General features: G+C 42.4%; 1 protein-coding gene across 2 annotated transcripts in view; it reads right to left on the bottom strand.

Moving 5' to 3' along the window:
• The window catches only part of FRY (FRY microtubule binding protein), a 463,051-nt gene extending 443,394 nt beyond the window's left edge, over positions 1 to 19,657 (bottom strand). Inside the window, exons 1-2 of one of the 2 annotated variants that reach the window (XM_086714067.1) lie at positions 19,517 to 19,654; positions 17,666 to 17,785 (exon numbers count right to left, since the gene is read on the bottom strand). The gene's annotated coding sequence lies outside the window, so the exon portion shown is untranslated. Of the gene's footprint in view, positions 1 to 17,665; positions 17,786 to 19,516 lie in introns of both variants that reach the window. The other variant, XM_086714061.1, reaches the window with a different exon arrangement.
• Between the last annotated feature and the right edge of the window lie 2,024 nt (positions 19,658 to 21,681).

Genomic DNA, 21,681 nt, shown 5'->3' on the forward strand with positions numbered 1-21,681 from the left:
GACGTATCAGTGTAAAAGCTGTCTTTGATCCACTGTAAAGTCTGAGAAAGCAAATGTCTGCATTATTGTAATGTCAAGTTCATGTACCAGGCCACAGAATGCTTGTGGGAAAGTGCCTAATGAAAATTATTTGAAAAAAGATTATAAAGCTATGGGCTTTTTAAATTATTTTCAGTAAATGGTATGTTATTTTACACCAGTTAACTTCTAAGTATCTTAGGATTTGATGTAGGTCTAAACAGAAAACCAATGTGTAATGCTTACGTCAGTTTTTGAGACACATTTTTTTGTACAGATGATCACACTGGGTGTCGTTTCAGACATTTAGGGTAGAAGTATTTACTTGTCATATGAGTTCAAAATGCAACACACTTCTATGGGCTGAAAAGTTACTATATAAATAATACAGGGAAGCCTTTCCTGTGCATATGTCTCCAAACACAATTAACTAGTATAAAAATAGATTATACCCCAAATGATAAACGTGGTGATTTAGTTTTATATTTTCTGACACTTATATATTTAAAGAAAATTTCCTCATTGAGCAGGAAGAAAATAAACCAAACAAATATAGTACATGTGGGGGTGGAGAAAATGAATCTGACATTTTTCCTAGTGCCTGGCTTTGACTATTATATTTCTAATTATAGAGCCATGGACAGGGCTGTTTTAGGCTGAAAGGCAAAATGAGTGAGAAGAGATCATTTCCTGGGTAGAGCCAGATTATTTTCTAAAGTATCATTAATCTTCCTTTTTCTTTTTCCTATCAAGACATAAAACATGAATGCCTTTTATTTTAATGATACAAGTTTCCAGGTAATTGAATTAGAAATGCAGAAACATGGCCCAATGTTGACAAGCCAGCATGATCTGGCTGATTACAACATCTTCCTTAGGTAATTTTCAGAATCATTAAGATACCACTTAAACACACACGCGCACGCGCGCGCACACACACACACACACACACACACACACACACACACACACACCCCCAAGTCATTCCCTGAGATTCATCTGCCCTCAATGCACATCTCATTAAGACATTATAATCAGAAGTCATATGAGATGAAATTATGCTCATAAACAGCATTGGGATGAGGCTCTAATTTTCAAACCTGAAGCCTCATGGTTTTACACTGAACCCCCAGAGAGAATGCAGGCTGCCCCTCCCAGGAAAAGCTGTTGCCTGACAATGGGTCCACAAGGTCATTCAGGTTCTCACATGTTAGAGGTTTCAACCAGATGTCTGAATGAACTTTCCTGGCTATGGGAGTTTTTCCTCCAGACCATCTGTAATGTAGAAATCTATATTGTTGTTTTCAATTTTTTCTTGGTACCCAGATCCCAGGGAACATAAAAGTATTCATGATAGTTCAGAACCAACTTAAAAATGTAAGAGTCAGGGCTTCCCTATCCATCTTCCATTGCCATCTCAGGCTGAGAGATCAAACTGCCTGGTAAAACAGAGCTGAATTAGTTATGGGCTTCTGACTTTATTTTTATTAACAGGAGCCTAATACATGTTGGGCACAGCTCTGGGCATTTAAAATATTCTCCTGCTTTCCCCTCACCAACAAACTGTGAAGTGTAGGCATTAGAATCCTCATTTTACAGATGAAAAATACTAAGCACCTACTACGTGCCGGGTCCTGGTCCAGGGGCTGGGGTTGAGATTAGTTACCACGCATAGGAGCAATGGCTTGTTGTCTAAGGTTATATTGCCCAGAAGAAGGTTAGTAGCACAATCTCCTACCTCTTTGTTGCTGTTCACCATACCTCCTAAATCCGAAGGTCAAACTCTAGAGAAAGGTAGACAATCAAGAGCGAAATCTAGATTTGTCTATAGTGCTATCTATCCATATTGCACAACTGCCTTCAGAGTCAACCCTCTAATCAAAGGCTCATGCTGGTGACCACTGTTTGGAGCCTCTGCCTCTTCTCCCCCACTGGACAGAGATTTCACACAGTCAACCCGAGAGCAGATTCACTGAGAAGTGAGGGAGGCGGGTAGGTGTGTTATTTTGGTAAACATCAGGGAAAGTGAACTTAGGCAGTACTGGTACCTCTTCCTGTTGGAATAAAATAGGCTGAGAAATAATAAGTAAAATAGAATAAATAAAATAGGAAAACAAAAATGGTGTTCCACAAACACAATGAAGATCTAACAAGCGATTTATAACTATGCTATGAGCTTCATTTGTAGAGAAAAGCAACTAAATAGTTCTGGTGAAGAATGGTTTGGGGACCTCCATTACCTGGTTTTACACACGCAGAATAATCAGCTTTGTTGATCACCTGCCATATCTCCAGGGGACTGGCAACTGGTGGAAAACAAAGCCTGCAAACAACTCTAGTGTGGAAGTGAAAACAAAACAAAACAAAACGACCTTAAATGGTGCTCCAGGACAAAAGGAGAAGGCTCTATAGTGACAAGACTCTTCTATTTGACTGAAATATATTTTTATTTCATTACATAGCATCTTATTATACGACTCACAGCCACTGTCACCGAACTGTATAGAAGTTTTAAGCAAGCAAACTGTAGAGGTTTATTTGGTTTACAGGCTAAAATGTATCTATTTATAATGCTGAAGAAAGCACTGTGAAATAAATAAGTGTTGGGAGGTGTAATGAATAATGGTGGCATTGTCTCCATTCCACAAAAGAATTAATGAATTGAAAATAAATAAAAATTATGCTTTTGATTATTAAGCATGTACTAGGAAAGATCATTTTTGTAGGAATATATATAGAAACCAAGTCATCAAGCCATTTAGTGTGTGGCCAGTATCTTAAAACTGGGAGACATACAACTCTAAATATATTTGAATCTCTCTGTACTTACTGAAAAGTTACAATTCTATGCATAATGATGTCAGTTCTCCCATTTTATCTCCCTTTTTGGCTCTTTTATTTGCATTATTTTATCATTTGTGTTATTTACAATACACCATATACAAAATATATTGAGCCAAAATTTGTGGTCATGGTGCAATTAGTAGACTGACTTCAGATGAAGGCGAATAAGAGACTTTGCCCTTACAAATTCAAAATTTAAAAATTGAAACATATATTTTAGAATTTTACCTCCATTATTATAGTGAATTAGAAGCTATTCTTTAACCAAAATCCATTTTGAGAATAATGAAAACCAATAAACATCATTGCCCTGAATTAAGTGTCATCAATCCTCACTCTCTTAGTATGTCTAAAAGAACAGCATTTTTAAAGTGCTCTTTGCTATATAAGAAAGGAGTGGAGCCGTCCAGGTAACTGCAGGGAATGGTTGTATATTAAATACTCTGACAGTTGTGGAAAGTAATCATGACAATCTGTGGAGGAAAAAGGTCCATAAAAATCAGAGTGAAAAAGTCAGAAAGCACAGACATCTGGGGTAATTTAGCTTAATGGACAAATGGTCCCACATACACAGGTTTACAGCCCCAGAAGGTCCTCCCCCTGTTAACACAGATGGCCCAAGCCATCCAGAAAAGGGAAAGTTAACGTCAGTACTCTCTGTATCAGGAGACAGTGTGAGGATCTTGGTTTTAGGAACACTCAACAAAGTGGGCTTAAATTGTCTGAAAAACCAATTTAGAAAAACATATTTAGAACATGTTCCCCTGTAATGGTAAATAAATGAAATTTATTGTAACTGTAAAGTAGTAAGTGACAGACTCTACATAAGCCCTTTAAAAAAGGCACACCAAGCTACTGCTGATGCCAACGGAAGCACTCTATTTGTAAACAGAGGGATCTATTTGGCACTTAAGCAGAAATGGTTTACAATCAACTATATGATAATGAGATTAACATCAGTCTGTCATCACTTTCTTCTGCTTTGGTTGGTGAATCCTCAATGATGGTCTTTCTCCTTTCAGTAAAGCACATCTCTTACCTAATGGATGTTCCAGTTAAATAGAGACCACCTTGCAAACTTTGGCAAATAAGTAAATCCATCCACAAAAATCCAGAAACTTCACTCAAATTCACAGATAAAACACATGAGCAGACCTGAGAGTTCAGCAGAAGAGAATTTTTGTTTTTTGAGAGGGAGAGGGAGAGAGAGAGAGAGAGAGAGAGAGACAGAGAGAGAGAGAGAGAGAGAGAATGAGTGGGGAAGGGGCAAGGAGAGAAAGAAAGAGAATCTTAAGCAGGTTCCACACTCAGCATGGAACTGACACAGGGCTCGATCCCACAACTCTGGGATCATGACCTGAGCCAAAACCAAGAGTCATACACTCAACCAACGGAGCCATCCAGGTGTCCCTGAATCCCCACTTGAAAATAAGGTTGTGCATTCTCTGAGATATGATGATGATACCGACATTAAGTTACTAATAGAGAACTTCCAAAAATAAAAAAAAAAATCACATATTTATTCTTTGTTCTGCATGCATGTTTGGTCAATTGATCACAAACAGTGTGTGGCACAATAAAAGACAGTCCTTAAGCTCTTAAAAACCTAACTGCATCTGAACCAGGACTTGGTTATGACTTGATTTCACTTTTATATTATTTCAGATTAGTCATTTTGCAAAAGGGGGATTCTGTTTAGTTTATATATATATGTCAGGCACCCATTCTTCCCACTGACCAGTATCATCACTCTTGAGGAACCTCCGCCCTGGGTGGAAAACAAAATGAGTATCATCAATTTTCATCGCACTTATGATTCAGAACCTCATACGGTTTTTAAACTGCTGTGTTGGGCTGTATGTTAGAATTTAGGATCTGAAGGTGTATTTGGACCTTCAGCTGTCTAGGGCTAAAGACAAAGTTGTGGAAATTTACGCCCACCTGAGCCCAAATATTAAAGGTCCATTCACAGAACCTGTTCACTGGGATGGCAGCCCAGTTTGCCCGCTCAGCTATGCCAGTGAGCATCTTCCCACAGCTGTCAGACCACATTGGCAAGTGCACGGTATCACCCTCCGTACTGTTCAACCTTACCAGAGTGGCCCCCCTCCAATTCTGTAATTTCTTGGATTCACTGGGTGCTCAGGAAGGTAAGGGTTTGGGATTAAAAGCACCCCTTCCCATGGCTGTGGATGATGAACTTGGGAGATTTAGAACATCTCAAACTTCTTTCCTTTCAGGACAACTCGAATAAAAATCACCATTAGCAAAGAAGAGGCTATTATAGACTAGGGAGGAAAAACAGAACTGACGTTCTCAACCACTTATTTTTTAGTCATGGATTCCTGTAAGAACTTGGTCAAAGCCATAGACTCTCTTCCAAAAAAAGAGAAAAAAAAAAAAAAAAAGTAAAGAAAAAGAAAGAAAAGATACATGTTGCCCAGGCAATTTTCACACAAATTTCAAGGGAGAAATCACTGATGTCCTGAATCTCATCCAAGATACAAATGAAGTCAAGAGTGCTGCCACCATTTCCCCCAGGCCCCTGGTTAGCTTTGAATTGTTCCCTTCTGTGTAATCCAGGGTCCAGCTGGCGTTGGCCCTTGGCTGGTCGGTGGGCCTGGGGTGCTGTGTCAGGCGGGAGATGACAGCAGGAGGGCACAGACCCTGGGCTCCCCCTCTCTGTCTCCTAATCAACAGTCCTCACACCCGGTCTGGGGGCTGTGCCAGTCTGACTGTCCTCTGTCAACGGGGATAATTCACATACAATTTCTATTCAGTGCTTCCAGGATTCCTTTCCGGTGCTAAGGACATGATCCAACAAGAAATCAAGTTCTGCTTGATTCTACTGAATCAAGTTTCAGTCAAAATACAATTAAAAGCATATACTATAATGTGTCTGTGTCCAATGGACATTTCTGATAAATGCCCAGCTGTTTAACAAACACCGAGGAGAAAAACTGGAAACACCCAAAAGGCACTCATCCAATTTGCACTAGCCTGTAAGTGCTGGCCAACATCAGTGTCCGGGAAGGCTTTTAATGTTATTGATAGCTTATTCAAATAGGCTGGAGTGGTCCCACAGGGCCTGAATCACTACTACTGTGAAGAAATAAACTACTTATGAAGCAAAGATGGGGAGATATGCTCAGAAGTAAGTGTGCTGCAATGCCTAAATCAAAATGGCCCTTCTCAGCATCTATGATGTAACCAGACGGCAGTAACCCTTTCTCCCAGTTATACAACCCAACTAGCTTCGAGAATGTCTGGACAGCCAAATGTCCAATGACCTTTGAGGAAGAGAGTCTTGTAAATAGGTAGCGTGCTGTTTCAGGAGACTTTAACAGCCGTGATGGTCACAGAATACCATGGTCTTAAAGTGAGATACCTCACATGTCCTTGTTGAGGACTAAAAAGTCAGGGGAGTAGAAAAAGACATTGTCCAGAAGGAAAGAAGGGGCAGAAGAGAGATGGAGATGCTGACAGAGGACTTGAAGTTGGAGGGGAGAGGGCTAAAGAGGTGAAGTAGGTGCCCTGTGCTGGTCAGGAAGGAGAGGGTGCTGGCATTCATGGCGCCACACTTGGCTGCTGGTGATTTAAAGGCTCAGTGCCCCTTGGTGGAGAAGGTAAAAGACAAAAAATATAGGAGGTTGCAGAATAGTGGCTCTGATTCATTTTTAAAAACGTGTGTTCGTGTGTATTCCATATATGTGTATGCACACATGTACATACGTATATGTATGTATTTTGCAAGAGAATGGAGGTAAGATGGCAGACTGATGAAAGAGGAGCTTAAGCTAGTATTTTTAAAAATTTTTTTATGTTTATTTTTGAGAGAGGGAGAGAGACAGAGCGCAAGGGGGGAGGGGCAGAGAGAGAGGGAGACACAATCCAAAGCAGGCTCCAGGCCCCGAGCTGTCAGTGCACAGCCTGACACAGGGCTTGAGCTCATGATCCGCAAGATCACGAGCTAAGCCAAAGCTGGATGCTTAACAGACTGAGCCATCCAGGCATCCCAGTTAGTATTTTTTTTTTTTTAAATAAAGGAATATCAATTAGTTGGAACTTGTTTGAAAAGCTTTGATGGTTTTTTGGAGAACCAAGATAGAAAAAAAAGCAATTTATATGCTCCTGGGCAAAATATTTGGATAAAGAACCAAGAAGGGACAGTATCTGCCTGATTCTAATAGTACAAAACCCCTCGCTTAGTGCTCTTCACAGTGAAGACACTGAAGGTTTCAAAGACTGATATGTCAAACTGTAGGAACATAAAGACAGGCTGGTTCTGCTGGTCTCTCTGGAAACCAAATTTTGGCTACCTCATTGCTCATTAGGCTGTGAATCAGGGGCTAATCAGGAAAAATAAAAGGAGGAGAAACTCTAATCAGTCCATTTGTGAGCAGCTCTGCCTGCAAGATGGATGGGGAGGAGATTTAAACTATCATAAAGTTTGGTTATTATCTGTGGGTTTCAATTATCGTTGGCATCTCCGCTCCCGGGAGAAGCGGTAATTGAGAGTCAGCTGTGGAAATTAAAATCATAAGATGGGGAGGGAGGGTGTCAGCATTCTGAATGGCAGCTTTTGATCGGCAGATGGGCTTGGTTTTAAGAGGCCGGTTGGCAGGGTTGTGTGTCTCCTGACATTCATCTGTCAGAGGATGCGAAGCAGAAAAAGCTCATTTGCACTTCCATGTCAGAATCACCAGGATGACTCCGAGACCCCTCCTTAGATGATGAAAATAATAGGAAGCTCGTGATAACACGAACACCAAGACCAGGCAGAGGTAGGAGTCCGGATGTAGAGCTCTCATTTTGCAGGTGAAATCCCACTCGGGCTACTCTAAAACTCCTCTAGATAGGGGTATGTCTTGTGCAGATACGGACACAGTCCTCAGCCTTGGGGCTAAGTGGAGGCTTAGAGTGTCTCAAAACACAGGACCAAGGTCTGACAACTTTCAGTTTGTCTGAAAATCTATGTAATGATTTACTACCATGGAAAGATATTTGGGGTAAATTGTGTTAGCTGACAAAAGTAACTTACAAAACAGTATATTAAATGATTCCATTTTTTTTGTAAACAATATGTGTGAAAAAAAGAAATACAGAAGGGAATATGAAAAATGCAAACAGTGATCACACTGAAGAGGTGGGATTATGGATGGCTTTTATTTTCTTCTATTTGCTTAACTAAATCCTTAAATTTTTCAACACTGAACACATCAGTTGTATAATAAAAATATTTTAATAACATTAATACTAAAACATATTTTAAATGCATTAAAATATTTTTAATGTATTAATCAGATGTCACATAGCTAAGGTGCTAAACCTGTGAGAATAAAAGAGCAATTCATAATTGATTTCTAAAAACTCCTGTGTGGATGCCCCAGGATCTCCTTCGGAAAAGCCAGGAGGAATACAATGTGTAGTTTTCATTTGCTACAATATATTGACAAGAATGTTTAAGATCTGCTACTTCAGAACTCATGGAATCTGTAATTAAATGCACTCTATTTAGTCATTGCTTCACGAGTAAACTTAGGGTTGCCAACGGTTTTTTTCTTACTTGAGAAGATAACATATTCAGGACTCAAAAAATAGCAAATGAACGTTCCCCAATTCTTGGTATCAGAGTGTTGAGTCGAAACTTCCCTCCCATTCTACTTTTGGTAGATTTAGTTCCACTGTTTTTGCTGAGTGAGTGCAGATAATTCCTGCAAAGAATAATGCTGATCCGTGCCCGCCCCCCTTGAAGTCTTTCTGTTTCCACTTCTGCTGCTTCCTACTCATCTAGGCACTCCATGTAAGGCAGAAAAGATAGGTTCTGCGGTAGAAAGAGTTTCTAGACTGGACTTACGGGTGCCAGCAAGGAAGTTCCTATAGCTGTGATGGTGAATGGCTTGATAGAATGGTTGCCATAGTAATGGATATGACTGGGCTAAATTTGAGAGACAAAAATAGCTAGGACTTTCACTAGACTATCACATTACAGTCGTTAACAAAAGCAACAAAAGCAGCAATAACAACAGGCAACTACTCTGTACCAGGCCATTAGGGCACTAGATATTTTATATATATTCTCTTGCAAACTCACAACAAAGTTGCCCAGTAGAAATCAATGGCCCCATTTTACAGACAAGGACGCGAAGACTTACGGATGTTAATTAAGCACACAACCTGGGAGTATTACACAGGTGCTTAAATTCATGATTCTGGGGTCAGACACTCTGAGTTCTTCTCTCAACCTCTCCACTTGCTATCAGGGTGGCACTGGGCGAAATATCTAACCTCCTGGTTCTTCGGTTTCCTAATCTGTGAAATAGAGATGATAACAGGGTCTATTATGCAGGGGCTGCTTCGGGGGTTAAATGAGGTGAGGAGAGAATGTAATGCCATTAGCTTGGTACTAGCCACAAGCCACAGTTAGCCTTCAACAGGTGTTGATTCGTTTCTCATTCTGTGGCTGAAGGGACAGCAAGTCCAGGTCAGTCTGAATCAAAGCTCTTCCCCTTCCAAAAAATACCCAACATGAGGCAGCCACTGCTCAAGAGACCTCCAACCTTCATTCTGATCATTTTCATAGTCAAGAAAATTATTTTCCATTCCCAGACAGTGCTCACAGAGACAGAGTTTCCCCCTGTAGTTTCTACAGAAACAAGAAAACAATGCTAGCGTGAACATTTTGTGAAGACTGAGACCAAATTTCAAAACTTCAAGTGCAGTTTTGGATACGTGAGACCAAATTCCAAACTCTTAAGTGCTGTTTCGGTAAGTGTGCTTTTAAGAGATACAACTAAAGTGAAGACACTGTCTAACATGCTGTTGGAGTCTATTGAGTGTCCACACTGAAGTCTTTTGTTGGATTTGTTTCTATTGTCTGGAAAAACATCTAAGTAAAGAAGACAGTCCTGATATATAATTCTGTCTCAAGTGGTTTCTGAATAAAGTCGCTATGATCCAACTTCTTCAGTGGTGGTTCAAGGATTATTATTATTATTTTTGTTTTACTAATTCAACAAATGAAAAAGAAGTCAGTCGACACAGATTTCCCACTTTCCAAATCACTTTTGATTTTTGTCAAAGCACAAACTACACCTTTAAGTGGTGGCAATTAATGGATGTGTTTTATGCTCTGGACATATCGTGTGATGATCTAACATTTGTGTTTCAGTATCCAAAATGTCTGCTTATCTCCCTCAACCCCACAAACTAGAATCTGAGTGCTCATGCCATATATCCTTATGTTCATATCAACTTCTTACATATTTTATAAAGTTTATTTTTATTTAGTTATTTAAGTAATCTGTACACCCAAAGTGGAGCTGGAACTCACAACTCCAAGATCAAGAGTCACATGATCTTCCGACTGAGACAGCCAGGTGCCCCCCTACATATTTTAGATAAGTTTTTATTACCCATGTTCTTTCTCATTCTGTCATCTTTCCTTATAGAATTATTTTATTGTATTTCTGTTCTTAAACCCTTTTCAGTGTTCTATATTCTAATGCATGTCTTTTGTAAGATGGCATAAACATCCAGAAAAGTCTTCACTGCCTTCAGACCTGGGATAAATACATTACTTTGCTTGTCTTCCCTCCCTCCCTTCCTTACCCTCTCCCTCCTTTTCTTCCTTCCCTCCCTTCCTTTGTTTTTGTTTTTCTTTTATATTAAGACTGCGTTTTTTTAGAGCAGTTTTAGATTCACGGCAAAATTGAGGGATCAGTGCAGAGATCTACCATATGACCCTGCCCCACACATGCAGAGGCTCCCCCAGTATCAATATTCCCCACCAGAGTGGTATATTTGTTATAACTGATGAACTGACATGGATACCCTGTTATCACCCAAAGTCCACTGTTCACATGATGGTTCACTCTTGGTGTTGTATGTTCTGTGAGTCTGGACAAATATATATATACGTACATACATACATATACATGTATACACACAGACAAGTATCCATCATTACGGTATTTCTGGTTTTTTCCTCCAACATTCAGCACTGTGGCTTAGCTGAAATTTATTCTAATACAGGTTTCCTCTGTTATCCAAAACACTTAGCTTTTACAATTGATCTACATTAGTACTTATTTTCACAAACCAAAAGACATTTGAAGACGATTTTCACTCTTACAAAATGGTAATTGCTTTTTCACTTCACGCTACCTTGGCTTACAAAAGTTACGTAGGAACACTCTCCATAGCAGGGGAAACCTGTATTTGGTTATGACCAGAATATGTTTTTCTTTTCCTTACTGTTTTCTCTTCTTCAAACTGTCATTCTATTGTTCTAGCAAACTTCACTAAGTAATCGACCTTTTCTTCAAAGTTGTGTTGCTTACGTGTGTGTCTTAAATTAGGTTCCCTAGGCAATCTAAATCAAAATCTGGAATTTCTATGATTGTTTTTTATCTGTCTAGTTTTCAGTCCAATACCGGAGAATTTTAATAATGGTCATTTATAATAGATTTTTTAATTTTGTTATATCAAATTTACTTTAATGACTTCTAGTTGTTAAAATTTCAGTTTTGATGTGTTTGGTTCTTCACCACAGGTGATTTAACTGTCAAATTATAACGTATTATGTGAGACTTTTATTTCATAATTAATAAGAATCTTTCAGCCAAAGAAGGGTGGAAATTCCTGTGTCAACTAAACAATATATTTTGAATCACCAAATATTATTAAGCTTCTACTATTTATGGGTACTTTTCTAGGCTCTAGGGCTGAAAAGATAAGCAAGGATATGCCTCTTTCCACTCCACTCTAAAAGAGTACAATTCAAATTCATTAAGGTTAAAGCTAAAATAGAATGAAAATACCTAGAACAGCTCCAGGAAGGCTACCCCCTCCCATCTCACCCTCCCATTATGGGGACTCACTTATAATTATCAACACAAAGAAAGGGCTCCAGGAACCAAAGGACTAGTATCACTGATGTTGAAAGCAAGATGCAGCACTCACGTAGATGAAATTGTACCCCCCCTTTTTTTGACAATTCATATGTTTCTGCACATTATCATCTCATTTGACTGAATACTCCATTTTCACATGGGCCTAAATTGTGTACAAAATCAGAATTCAAAAGGATATAAAAGCCTGGATTTCAAAATGTATATTAGGTTAAGAGACATTTCTTCACTGATGTAGATAAACCCAAGGATTGTCCTGACCAACAACAAATCTAGGTCAGCAACATAAACCAGGCAGAAAATCCTTCATTGTCCAGTTTAGGCTAATATTGCAACTTTAATTAAAGAGTCATGATGTCAGTTTGGAAACACAATGGGGGAGCAGCTGTACTCCAGTGAAAACATCCCTACAATTTCCATCAACATAGATATGCTCTTACACAATGCAAAGGAGATGTGTGCACAGCCACAAATTTAAAGAATTGTAAGCAGAAGGCAATCTCAGTTCTCACTGAAGAAACTACCCTTCTAATATTAGACGAACGTCCTGCGTATGTTTTCGTTATTATTTCTTAACATGCCTGATCAAGATTAGAGGGAAAAGTCATTGGGCTTCAAAGACATTGTAATCATTAATCGACCACTTAGAGAGAAGTCATGAGGTTGACCACTGCAACAACTCATCCAATTTACTTAGCTGTAAGCCCTAACGCTTGTACCCTCCTGTACTCCTGACATTCATCATAAAGAGCAAGCCATGTCTTCAATATGGAAGCAACTCAAGTGTCCATCAAGATGAATGGATACAGAAGATGTGACATGATACACACACACACACACACACACACACACACACACACACACACACACACACAAACATTATTCAGCCATAAAAAGGAATAAGATCTTCTCATCTGCTACCATGGATGGACCTAGAGGGCATTATGCTTAGTGAAATAAGTCAGGGAAAGACAAGTACCATGTGATATCACTTACATGTGAAATCCAAAAAACAAACAAAAAGCAGAAACAGACCCATAAATATAGAGAAGAAATGGTTGCCAGAGGAGAGGGGAGCAGGAAGATGGGCAAAATGGGTGAAGGGGATCAGGAGGTACAGGCTTCCAGCTGGGGACTAAGTCACCGGAATGAAAGGTACAGCATACAGAATATAATGTATTGTAATAGTGTTGCATTGTGACAGATAGTAGCTACACTTGTAGTAAGCACAGCATAATGTATAGACTTGTCCAATCACTATGCTGTACACCTAAGACTAATGTAACATTGTGTGTCAGCTATACTACAATAATTTTTTTTTAAGGAATGTCTTGAGTCTCACCCGGCATCCATCCCACTCATCGCCACCCTCCATCAACATCCTGGAAGTACAGGTGCATGTTACACATCCTATGCCTAGACCTGTCACCACACCAGGAGTATGTCTGATGCTATTTTGAGTAGCTCACATTTAGAAGTGTGCTCCTGAGCACAACATTTACAATACACAATTCACTTTGCAACTCCAGTTTTACTCAGAAGCAACCTTTCTACAGGTTGCCGGCAACCTTCATGTTTCCTGACTTTTATTGATATTCCAAATCCACAGTGATTAAACATACAATTACCTTACAGATTTTAAGATCTTAGAGTTAAGGATGTATTTGCCTAAGAGCTCACTTATGTTTTTAACAACTTTCTTGCCTCCTCCTCATCCTGGGTGGCTCATTTTTCATCTGGGGACCCTCTGTGTAGCGTGCGTCCCCATTGTTTTCTTTTTCTCAAGATGAGCACTGCACACCTGACTGCAATATGCAGCAGAGGCGGACTGTGAGCATGGCTGGACCATCTGGCACCACAACTCAGATTTAATTAATGTTTGCTGGGTGAGTACCATGTGTCAGACCCTGAGCTGGGCATTTCTGCACATTTGGCTGAATGCTCCATGTGTACACGGACCTAATTCATTACTGGACTATTTTTAAAATCCCCATTTATTAAGCATGTCTTTTCTTCTCCGTATCCTGATGCTTTGGCATCTTTGGGCCTTGATGACCCTGCAGGGATTGTCCCTCCCAGAGTGAGCTAATTCCTAGGGATAACTAACTGGCCTTCCGATGTGCCTTTCATACGCAAACCAGCAGTCCAGAGCCCGTCCTTCTCACACTAAGCGTGGCTGTCCACCTGCCCTAATCACCCCGGGGCCAGGTACCGGATAACCAGGGACAGCTTCTATGCCCCAAAGCTCTCTGAAATTATTCAGCCCTAAGTCCGCTTGCCCTGCTCCTCCTGTATCTTGTCTTGCCCACATTCATCGTCACTCCCTCCACCTCCACGTAGCCCTGCACGACACATGTGCTTACTGCTTTTAGGGACCTGTGAGCATAACAAACTCTTCCCTTCATGACAGTCATTTCCATGTCTGCATGTCTTACCACACCTTATTGAAACATCCCACACAATCATAGAACTGGCATCTAAGATTATTCTGTTTTTCTTTTATCCCACCCTGTGTGTTCAGTAAAAGCAAGTTTTAAGTTATTTTTGTCATTTGTCTGGCTCATGTTAACAATGCTTAATAGACGTAATTATACAGAAGTTCCTTTAGTGGAAAGCCAAAATGATTTAATTTAATTAATAATTATTTTCTAATAGGTGAAAGAGACAGCTCTGGCCTATCTGCCATGTCCCGTCACGGCACACACCGCTTTGCCTGTACGTGGGGAGAAACACACGCCATTCATTCTCCCCCAAGCAAGCACACTAAATGTGTCTTAGAAACCTACAAGTGACCTTAGCTGGTTACATAGGGGTTTCGGAGGTCTCACATTTCACTGAACGAGAACTGGGACGTATCTTCGCAGGACCGGCTGTTTCACTCATAGACCGTGGGGTTATTTGGGCAACGCTAACTGTCAACTTTGGGTCCTCGGGATCGCTTCGGAGCTTGCTGCTAAGCTAAGCTTCCCAGCCTTTCCTTCGTTGCATCCTCACATAGCTTCTTGTTTGGCCTAGAAGTACATTCTGCTTGCCTAGGGAGCAGTGAGGAGGCAGGAGCATGACAGACAGAGGTCTATATTCCTATCAAGGTTTCCTTTTTTCCTTTTTGTCTGTTTCTTTGTCAAAGTGTCAGGATGGCCTTTTTTTGGCGGGGGGTGGGGTGGGGTGGGGGGTGGTAATTAAAAAGTGGACTGTAAGGAAAGGCCTTAAAAGTGTGTGTGTGTGTGTGTGTGTGTATACAAACACAAATATAAATAAATTTAAATAATTTTTTCTCTCAGAGATGCACATCCAGACAAGGTCACCAGCACCGGATTTCTGTCTCAGAGGAGCTTACTGAAGGAAAAGCATGTACCTATTAATTCCGGTTTCTGTCCAATGTCCAAGAGGACAAATGCATGACATTGCACCAGGCATAAAATTCAAGCAACTTATGATTTGGGATCGTGCGAGAGAATCAAGGTGTTACGACGTCATACATTCTTTCATTCGTCAAAGATGAATGAAGCCACAGTGGAATTTCTTCTATCCTGGGGTCGTTTTTGTAATGGCATGAAGTGCTTTGTACAGGGGTCTGTAAACAAAATCGAGGACTTAATTCTGGCCTGTACCCTTTTCCTATGTCTAGCATTTCTGTCGATGTCATAATTTTAAGACTATGTCTTCCAACCAGGAGGAGAGTAGTGAGCCGCCTGATGTGTGTGTCTCCATGCCTTCCATGGGAGGATAGCCATTCACTTATTCCACGGACATTTACTGAGCACATCAACTCTGTGCCACGGACTCTCCTACATGTCTGGCACATAGAGTGGAGAATAAGACAGAAAAAGTCCTTGCCCTCGTGGAGCTTGGTCTCACAAAACGAGGGACCATGTGAATGAACGAATCAACAGGGTTCATGAAATTCAGTAGGCACAGATTAGCATAGTTCATTGATAAGGTTCATTTTTTTTTTCCACATTTTAACATCTCCAAAATCGGGATGTGTCTCAATATTGACGGTGACAACTTGGCAGTAGTTGTCACACCGCTGTCACTGCTCTGCACAGGCATAAACATGGTCACAGCTATTCATTTTGGTAGCACTTCTCCTAAATTATGGGCATTGTTGGCACTGCAGGTGTTCTGTTTAATTGCCATTTAAATGGTTTTTCTGAAAAGATCCCACTATGATTTGGCACCGAAAAAAGATGTTACTATGTATGCGCTACGGCACCGAAACAGAGCAGTGGGGCTTAAATGTTATATCACTCAGGGAAACATTTGTCTTTGTTTGACATTTCTGTATTACCTTGCAAAGCAAAATCCAAATGCTTCACCAGATTGAAAAAAAGAAAGACACAGAAGAGGAGTCTGTTACGGTCTGTTACTGAGATATATGCAAACCCGCTGTCTATCACACATTGCTTAGGGAAGCAGTGCTAATTAATGACGGTATGAGCAGAAAAATGTACCAAAACCCTTGATAGAAATGGAGACTCGAAAGCAGTAAGAGGGTGGTGTAACCAATCCACACGATGTCATGGAAGACGGCTATTAAGATGGCCTGCATGTTATAATATAATCGGCAGTATTTTCTTTTTCTTCTCGTACAACATAAAAAGGATGCTATGTAACTGTTGATATTTTAGATTTGATGAAATATGGAAATAAAAATGGATGGCCAGCGAATGAGAAGTTTTATACACATGATAGAATGCAGAGTAGAAGTTTGTTGATACTGGACGGTCTTAACCTAATGAGGTATTTGCACGAACCCAACTTTAGGCAAACTGCATAATGTCAGATAGTTTTGCAGATCACTGGTCATGTTAAACAAGTCTACGTCACTCTGTATGCCCAACAAAGTTTTTGGTATATTTCCCATTCTGGTGCAAAAGCGTGACAATGAGCAAACCTCATGTTCTAGTTTCCCAACTTTAATTAGCGCTGCTCCAGTTTTTGGCAGTTTAGAGAATTTAGAGGGGAGGTGCTGGGGCTGTGTTCTAAACTCAAACCTTCCAACTGCTTCAGGGGATGGAGTGAAATAATTAGACAGGAGAGTCCATTTGCAATCCCAAAGCATGCATTCGGGACTTTGAGGTTCTTAGCACTAGAGTAACATGAGTAAAATGCCAACTACAGGGATATGTTTCCAGGCAGCATATGGCCTCAGCTCAAAAATGCATCTATTTCTCTTTAGGCTTGGAACTTCAAATCATTTTGGAATCAGAGAGAAGAAAATTAAAAACTATACCACGGGAGAGCGCGCGCACACACACACACACACACACACACACACACACACACATTCACCTAGGGAGGAGAAATAAAATGATAAAAGAATGTCGATTATCATAACAGACACAAGTTTTAAGCACAGCTTCAAAACTCTGTCACACCTGCGACATCAGTGTTTGCTACCATTCAGCCAAGTGACAACTGTGTTAGTACAGCGAGTAACTGAAACAGAAATAGATGTGTAGCTGCACCCATCACCAAGATAACAGGTAAACGAGTTTCTATATGGTGAACAGATATCTTCAGTAGTGTTGACAATGGGCTATACCATATACAAGGCATTTCACACTACGGGGAAGGCCTGCTTCCTGCCCCTGCGGCCCTATGTTAATTTCCTTTCTGGTAAGCCTCAGAGAATTCAGGGATTCCCTAGACTAACACCACCATCCCCAATGGCACTGTTTCAGTTTTTCCTTTTAAGTAGCCTGGCCTGTGTCAGGAATTCTCTGACAGTTGGTACAGGAAGATGAGTGTGCCAGTGTGAACACTGCAGGGGATGTATTCCTGCCAACTGGTGGTGTGTTCTTATATGTGCAGAGCTAAACCAGACTTGGATGACTGAGAGAGTAGAGATTGCTCCTTAAGTGGCAGTGAGAGAAACACTTGATTACCTGTCTTCCAGAGCCAACTTCTCTGAAGGGACAAGGGGTTTAGATGTCTGGAGATTTCCATCTGATTTACATGCTGGGGACTGGTGCTTAGAGGGTGTCCGGGGAGTTCCTGATGTTGCCCTTTGGTGAAAGGAATACTTGTTGGATGCAGTGTTGGGTTCCCAGAGGGACAAAACAATCTATGAAGGGGTTTGATCCAGGAAGCCAGTGGAGATAGCATTTGCCATATTTTGATTTCCTAGTATATTATAAAATGGCAATTCTCTTTCAAGGGGGCTGGGAGATAGCATAGGGTAGTGGTAAAGAGCACGGGTAAGGAATCAAACAGATCCGGGTTCAAATCCCACCTCTATCACTTACTTCCCGCATTATCTTGGGCAACTTTACATAATCTCCTCAGTCTCTGAAACAGGGTAATAATATCTCATCAGGGTGCCTGTGAGATTTAAAGTAACTGTATAGGTAAAAACACTTAGTATGTGTGCTCGGTATTTATTTGGATACTGTTGTGTCACCACTAAGGAAGTTTCCTTCTCTTTATGATGTAAACGTACTTAGAGAAGTTATGTTACCGGTGTAGGGGATAAATCATAAGAACCAGAAGAGGATGTCCATATCCTTAGCTAAGGGCGTCTTTAGGGCACAAAATGGTATTATGAAGTTGTGTTTTGGTGTGAATATGTCTTGGTTAGAAATGAATAAAGTAAACCTGGTAATCCACCAATATGATCAGAAAGGTTAATCAGAATTAAACAGAATCTACATATATTTGCTGAGATCTGCTAATTTCAAGTCAACGTGGTATCGGCCTGATTACCCCCTCAATCGACTCTGAGCCACTTGATGATAGGCCTGTTGCCACAATCTTGTGTAAAACTCAGTTCTAACTCTAATCGTTTCTCTGCATGAGAGGAAGTTTTGTAAAGCAAATAATCCCCACCTAACCCACTTTATTTTGAAGGTTGAAACTTTCTCCTATCTTCAAGTGGGTACACGTGTTCGGTATTCTTTGCTGCCACCTCCCACCCTAACAGCCGGGCTGTAACTTCTCCTCCCTTTCCTGTGCTCCACAGCACCCGCCCAGCTCTCAGGGAAAGCTGATTGGAAGCATATGGCAGTAAGAAACTAGTCAAGATTTGACAGAGGTAATCATTGGCACCTTGGACACATGGGTGTTTAGGGGTCTTTAATTCGGGGTCCGACTTCAATTTTTGATGCTCTTACAGCATAGATGCTGGTGGCGCCCGTTCTAGGGGAGAGAACGTTCTAGGGGAGAGAGTACTGTTTTCAAGCGATAATAATGTGTGAGTCGTGGATGCTCTGTACCCGAAAGCCCCTCCCCACGGGGGATTCCCACAGAGGAATTTCCTCAAGCAAGGGCCTGCGTCAGGAATGCTGCTAGGGTCGGAAAGGGGCATGGGTTCCTGCATGGCCCTGTTCAGAACGCAGACCTTCCCAACAGGGTGCTCCCACGCTCTTGAAGGGTGCGGGCCTCAGGGGCCGCAGAGTCTGGCTCCTCAAGTCTCAGCCTCCAACTTTCTCCTGGCACAAAACCTCTTTCCGAAGCACATGGAGACGGGAGGAGGATGGACGATGGGGATGCAGCCAGCTGCTGCCGGGAGACAGCCCTCCTCCTCCCCACCCCACCCCACCCCACCCCGCCCGCCAACCCCGCTTCCCTCTGCCCCCACCCTCTTCCTCACGGGGAAAGCGGCCCGGACCGCGCAGCCCCGCCCTGCCCCACCCACCCCGCTCCCAGCCCACCCCTCGGTCCGGGGAGCTTCGAGCTTCACAAAGCCACTTGCCGGGCGCTGCGGTGCCCTGGGCGAGGGGGCGAGCGGGGCTGGGTACCTTTAGGAAGAGGCCAGGACACCGGCGCCCGGAGAGACCAGCAGCATCGCCCGCACGCCGCCGCCGCCGCTGCGCAGGGCTACTTCGCGGCGCCCACAGCCGGATCCGGCGGGGACCGGCCACCGCCGCCACCGCCGCCCGAGCCGCTCGCGCTCCCCGCGCTGCGCTCCGCGCGCGGCTCCCGACTCCGCTGCCCGGCGACCGCCACTGTCAAGCGGAGCCCCGCCCCCTGCGCGCTCGGCGAGCCGCGGACCCCCGGGACGCGCCGCCGCCGGGATTGGCTGAGCAAGTCGCTGGCTCCGCCCCCGCGCGCCGCGCCCCTCCCGCGCTGGTGGCGCGCGCGGCGGCCGGCTCCCTCCAGGGGCGCCGCGGGAGGGTGGGGTCCCGGGCTGGGCGAGGCTTCCTGCGGGCACGGCGCGCGCGGAGCCTCGGCTCCGGGGCTCCGGGCTCTGCAGTTTCTCCGTCCTCGCCCAGCCCGGAGAGAAACTGGACGGCCGAGAAGGAAAAGAGGAAACGTCTTCTGTAGGGCCCTTCGCACTGCTGCGGCGGGTCTGGTGGGAAATCTTAATGATGGAAAGACGTTGGTGAAGGAAGCCCAGGAAAGGCTGCCTAGGGTAGAGTATTGGATCATAGTCAGAGGGCTCATTTGTTTTTTTGGTTTTGCTGGTTTCCTGTTTAACCTGAGGGTGCTCTCTCACACCGTCTAAACTTCATGGGACGAGGAAAGGAGATCCAGTTCGACAACTTGTCCAAGGTCACGGAGCAAGGAGATTGATTCTATACCTGTTATACTAAATCAAAGCCGCTCTGGGTTTTCTTTCTTTTCAGTCATGTGAAGCGATGCGTCCTAATATTTGATGCTATGGATATTGTGTCACAAGAAATTAGTGAAAAATCCGTGGAGACAGAAAATAGACTGGTGGTTGCTAGGAGGTGGGGTGGGGGGGATGGGATGGGGAGTGGCTGTTAGTGGGTAGGATCGTCTTTAGTGTAGGGAAAGTGTTCTGCAGTTTGATAGTGATGACACAAACTCTGAGTATACTAAAATACCACTGACTTGTACCATTTGACCAAGTCAACTTTGTGATACGTGTGTGAATTGTGTGTGGATAAGGCTGTTACAAACTATGTCAAGAGTAAGAGTGCTGTGGGTTAACCCACACAAACACATGGTTGGGGTATGTCACAATTCTGTTCTTAGTGGGCAAAAACTGTGGTTTATATGCATGCATTCATTCATTCATTCATTCATCCGATAATCCATGCCCATCTTTACCAGGTACTCTGACAGGGGTACAAAGATTAAAAATGCATGATTTCTGCCTTCAAGGAGTTCCCAGTCTACTGAGGGGGGCGGTCATTATAGTACAATATGGTAAATGTTGTTCCAGGGAGGTAATCAAAGTGCCAGATTTAGGGTACTTAAAACCAAGGGAGGGACCTTTGCACCATCATGGAGGCGCTGGAGTACATGACAGAGTTTGCCAATGGCTGATGTGCTGGGTGTGAGAGGTGTGGCAGAAAATGCAGCCAGACTGTTACAGGACAAAGTCTCACCGTGTATTAGAGCTCAGTTCAAGACGGACACCCTAATGAAAAAGTGAAAACTGAATTCCTCTTTGTCTTTCCTATTCCTGCCACAGTGTGTGATTTTGGTGAATGGTCTCGGTATAAACCCAGTTTGGTTACCTCATAGAGAGCAACAGTTGCATCAACTGACCTTTGTTTCTACCTTTATAGTAGAGTAGTACAGTACCTTTCTTTCCTCTGAAGCTGGAGAAGTTGAGGGGATGCACTCAAGGCTTTACGGCTTCTATTCTAAGTGATGGATCTAGGATGACTCCATTTCCAGGCTGAGTCCCACGTTCTTGACATTGTCAGCCTTGCAAGTTGTGAAGCTTCCTTAGAAGCGCAAAGAACTCTTGAGCTAAAAAAGCTGTTTGAGCAGCAGCAAGTGAAACCTGTTTTTACACTTGGAGTTGATCTACTTTTGGATTGGGAAGTCGGGATATTATAGGCCCTAAGGGGAGAAAACAAACAAACAACATAGCCAGCTGATCCCCTTAGCTCCTCAGGAAAATCCCGGATTCTGGATTTGTAAGAGTGGCCTTGCAGTTGGAAAACCTGAGGCTACCTATCTGTATTGTCAGCATGCGATTGTCAGC

The sequence above is a fragment of the Puma concolor genome, chromosome A1, assembly GCF_028749965.1.
Source record: "Puma concolor isolate L17-30 chromosome A1, mPumCon1.1.hap2, whole genome shotgun sequence".
NCBI lineage: Eukaryota > Metazoa > Chordata > Mammalia > Carnivora > Felidae > Puma > Puma concolor.